The sequence below is a fragment of the Leptopilina boulardi genome, unplaced genomic scaffold (assembly GCF_019393585.1).
Source record: "Leptopilina boulardi isolate dan_hultmark-lab unplaced genomic scaffold, ZJU_Lbou_2.1 LbouV2_114, whole genome shotgun sequence".
Taxonomy (NCBI): Eukaryota; Metazoa; Arthropoda; class Insecta; order Hymenoptera; family Figitidae; genus Leptopilina; species Leptopilina boulardi.
The window spans coordinates 650,398-655,718 of record NW_026137657.1 but is presented as its reverse complement, the minus strand read 5'-3'; the positions used below and the strand labels follow the sequence as shown (position 1 = coordinate 655,718).

General features: G+C 24.2%; 1 long non-coding RNA gene across 1 annotated transcript; it reads left to right on the top strand.

The window, feature by feature from the left end:
* The first annotated feature begins 2,051 nt into the window (after nucleotides 1–2,051).
* On the top strand, nucleotides 2,052–3,937 carry LOC127282283 (uncharacterized). Its single transcript, XR_007843183.1, has 4 exons — nucleotides 2,052–2,241; nucleotides 3,057–3,141; nucleotides 3,516–3,580; nucleotides 3,829–3,937. It is a non-coding gene; the product is annotated as an uncharacterized LOC127282283 (long non-coding RNA).
* Nucleotides 3,938–5,321: the final 1,384 nt, after the last annotated feature.

Genomic DNA, 5,321 nt, shown 5'->3' with positions numbered 1-5,321 from the left:
CGATCGGCGAATTCCAATCGGCAGACAATGTCAGCATCTCTCCTACGGGTTCTGCTTCTCTCCTCCTTCTGCATCATGTCCATCGGCGAGAAATGAATTCTTCTTAATCTGCACCTGATTATTTTGTGTATTCTGAAGACGATTTACATTCCCGTTCCTCAAACGAATTTGTTCCGAATTTTATTCCCTTCTTGTCCAATTGATCCTGTAAAAAATAAATCCTTAATTAAAGATGAATTTATTATATTTTAAATAGTAATTATGCAATTTATTTGAAATATCAAATTCATATTGAAATATTAAATATTAATTCATTAAATAAAATATATAAGAAACAAATAAAAATAGAAATTAAGCAAATCTTTTTTTATTTTCTTTTAAAAAACTATAAATTTGAAAAATTGAAGTGTTATAAATATAATAATATTATTTCAGAAAACTGGAGGAAATTACCATACGGGGTTGTAGTTGCGCCTCTTTTTCTGTAATTTCTCCATTTTAGTTCTTATTTTCGCCCTTTAAAAACCAATTAGGTATAAAACAATCGTGATGAATAAACATATAAATAAAATTTGTGTCCTCAAAATTTTAAACTCTAATTTTTAGTTAAAAATAAATTCAAACATTCTTTCTAAATTATAAAATCCTGATTTTTGATATTGTTTTTAATTTGTTTAAATTTCAAAGCAACATATAATTTACTCCTAGTAATAAATTTTATTTTATTAATCTTATTATTTTTATTATTAATTTAATTTTTTTATTAAGTTATTAAATATATTTAATAACAATAGTTTTATATTAATAATTCCAATTTACTAATTTAATTTTCAATCTATTGATTTTACTTGTTTATTACAATATTTTATTATTCTTAATTACGTATAAAATAACTTATAAACCATATTTTTTTATTGTATAGAAACCAAAAACAGATTAAAAAATTTTCTAACCTCACATTTATATATGTATATATATCAATGAGACCACTTATAATTGTCATTGTTGATTATTAAACAAATAAATTCAGTGTACAAATATAATTCTAATATTGTTATGTTATATTGTTATATTTATATTTATTGCAGCATATAGAAATAGAAAAACTTACCTTGAATGAAAATAATATCTTCATGACATATATTATTTCCGCTATTTATTCCTAGATGGTGCCTCTTAATTACAATTCTATAATATTCATCATAGAAATTTCACAATCGGTGTTTTGAGATCGAATATCTTTTGCAACAATGAAGGAAACTGAAAAAATAAAAATACATTATTAATAAAAACAATTATTCGACGCCATCTTGGAAAAATTTTATATTATTTAAAACAAAAGCAGATTTCGACAGAAAAATTCTAACCAACAATGTAATTATTGTTGGAAGGAATAAAATATTTCTCAAAATTGCATATATTTAACAAAATTTTACATAATTTTACTATTTAATAGCATTTTATGTGCAACAACTATGAAAAAATACATAAGCGAAGGGGTGAAATAACCTGAATTCGACAATGTCAACTATTATCAATAATAGAGAACATATTTTATCAAAATTATTATAATACATCATGCCCCACGACTTAAACAACATTTAGAATATAAAATTTAGTGGAAAAATAAAAAATATTTACCATTTTTGATGAAAAAACTGAGAAGAATGTGGATTAACCGCCATTTATAGCACACTCCACAGCAAAAGTCGACAATAATGGACTCTCCTTGCTCTCATTGGCTGCCGTGTGAATATTGTATTCTAATTGGTGGATAAATTATTGTTCGAATTTTCAGTTAACAATATTTTATATTACGAATTAAATAATAATTACGTTAAAATTAAATATTATTTATAATTATTTAGTATTATATTTTATTATAGAAAGTATGAGGCTCTTTATATTATCGTTTTATTCTTTTAATTTGATCAGAAATAATTATTTGTTTCAGTTAATTGTTCATTTGACTAGTAATGTTAAATGAATACTTACTTCCGGTGGCGCAAGAGGAGCACAAACAATTACGTTCTGCGCCATTTTGAGTTGACATCCCGCGCGCCTTTTCTCGAAAATATCTTCTTTTTTATTGTTATATAATATATTAAGTAATGTACTTTTTTGTCTGTTTATATAATATTTATTTTTCACATTATAAGAAGAGTGAAAATATGAAGAAGATTAACATCTGTTAATAATAATGAGATGTGCACGCACTGATGTCAAAATCCACAATTCAAGGTAACCTCAAAATTTTTTACTTCTACATTGGAATGAATAATTTCGAAAATTTTCATTATCCTTTAACCCTTTTTCCTAAAAGTGACTAAAAATAATAAGTGATACATAGATTTTAATATTTTTTTATAAATTTGCTAAGGAGTGGTAGATTTAATATTGTTTTGAACTGATGACATTCGGGTTTCCCATATAGCTACCTCGTCAGTAAATTTAGTGAAATGTTTTTTTAATTCCTATTTATTTTATATTAATTGTGTAATAAGTTACCATACGTGTATTAATATTTAAAATTAACCTCAAAAGTTCGTTTATTTCTATATTTTTCGATATTTTCAAAAATATGATAAATATGTTCCAATTAGCAATTTATTTTCTTTTAGGATCATCTTAGAAAAAGAATAATAACAATCGTAGCAGATTTATTTGGCTTCATAAATTTAATTTTTCTGCATATATTACATGAAACTCTTGTGAATTTGAAAAATAAATTTAAATGAAAAAACAAAGAACGGAAGTAAAAAGCAAACTTTGGAAGAACTCCAATTTGATGCTTCACATTTACAGCAGAGGTACATTTTTTAATTAAATATAATTTAGTACCTATGTTTTTTTTTTATTAATTATAATTATTTAATAAATGGTAAATATTCTATGTAAATATAACATAGTATTTTTTTTATTATTTATAATTGTATTTTACAATATTGTTATTTATATTATTTGTTTACCAGAATATCTTAAAAATGAGTTTTTAAATAAGTTATTTTTCTTTAATTTATATTTTGACATTTTTTTATATACTTTTATATTTACAGGAAGGTCAGAAAAGAGTATGAGGAGAAAAGAAGCTTATTTAGAAGAAGCGATGTCGACACACTCTGCGGTGGGAATACCCGATAGGTGAGTCTCGTCTGTTTTGACAAATTGAGAAACATCCATTAAAATTTCTCTTTAATATTTTAGTTTTCAAAATATAATTTTTTAATAGTAATAGCATATTAAAAAATACTTTATAATAATAATGGTACATTCTTAATTACATAATATTAATAATAAGATTAATAAAATAAAATTTAATACTGGTAGTAAATTATTTGTTACTTTGAAATTTGAACAAATTAAAAACAATACAAAAAATTAAGATTTTATAATTTAAAAAGAATGTTTGAATTTATTTTTAACTAAAAATTAGAGTTTAAAATTTTGAGGACACAAATTTTATTTATGTGTGTATTCATCACGATTGTTTTATACTAACCTGATTTTTTTTTTAGAGAGCGAAAATAAGAACTAAAATGGAGAAACTACAGAAAAACAGGCGCAACTACAACCCCGTATGGTAATTTCCTCCAGTTTTCTGAAATAATATTATTATATTTATAACACTTCAATTTTTCAAATTTATAGTTTTTTAAAAGAAAATAAAAAAAGATTTGCTTAATTTCTATTTTTATTTGTTTCTTATATATTTTATTTAATGAATTAATATTTAATATTTCAATATGAATTTAATATTTCAAATAAATTGCATAATTACTATTTAAAATATAATAAATTCATCTTTAATTAAGGATTTATTTTTTTTAGGATCAATTGGACAAGAAAGGAATAAAATACGGAACAAATTCGTTTGAGGAACGGGAATGTAAATCGTCTTCAGAATACACAAAATAATCAGGTGCAGGTTAAGAAGAATTCATTTCTCGCCGATGGACATGATGCAGAAGGAGGAGAGAAGCAGATCCCGTAGGAGAGATGCTGACATTGTTTGCCGATTGGAATTCGCCGATCGGTGAGTCCCTCCTGTCATGAGAGATGTGGCCACGGCAGGTTGTAATTAACTTGCAAAATCTCTAAGTGACCGCTAATTAAATCAATATGAAAATGATGTTTCAAACATTTGAAAATTTATTTAATTAGTGAGTAGATATTTTTATATTGTTTATATTATGTCTTAGATCAGAAAGCTCTTTCCCTTGGTTCTCGGAAAAACTTTTTATCCAAAATTAAATTTTGTTTTATCATCGGTTTTAATGTTACTTAAAATTCGTTATATTTTTAAACCAAAAAAGGGCTGTTTTTTTTAATCTTAATTAATTTACAACTTCTTTTTCTATTTTATTTATTTGATCAGAAATATTTTTTTTATAATCTATTGTTTAAAATTTTTTAGTAATTACTACTTTTATTTAGATCTTTTTGCTTTTTTTATCATTATTAAAAATAATAATTTCTACTCATATTCTAGAACAGGATTTTAATCAATTTTTTCTTTCAGGTTTTAAAAAAGGTACATGTTTATTGCTTTTTTTTTTATCGGAAGTCATGAATCTTTGAATTCGTGACTTCTGATAACTTTTTTATCTACTTTGTCACTTTGCGATTTTGTCCTTTCTTTTACCACATCTAATTTTTTTTGTTTCATCTTGTGTATATTTTAAAAATTGCCAAGTTTGTTCTGATAGAATAATAACTTCTGAAGTTATTTAATATTATAAATAATTTTGATAAATATACTATTATTATTTACTATACTTAAATAATATAAGTGAATAAATCACATTAATATCATTTTAACAAGATGTTAAAAATAATAATAACTATTTCAATATTACAAAGACACTTTGTGAATATATTCTTTTTAAAGAATGTTAATTACTTTTTAAAATTATAATATCACGTCCTCTATTTACATGAGAATTTTTAATTACTATTAGAAATAAATGTTAAAGTTCTCAACTGATTATAGGGATAATTTCAAGGAGTTATATTACATATTACGAAGCTTCCCATCAGATAAGTGTGTAATAATAAGAGCCCCATCTGATTAATAGATAGTTTGTTGATTAATAGATATAGAGTTTACCATCTGTTTCACGAAAATGTCAATCTCGATTGGCGTCTAAACGAATCAGAGTGTAATGACTCACGTTACATACTATCCATTCGAGAATCAGACGCCAAAGGACGTTATAGTTGGATCGTTTTGATAAAATGCTCGCGGCATTACACAAGTGGGAATAGATATGGAAATGCGAAGAGAGGGTGTCGGATCTTTATAATACCAGAGGCGAGTAAAT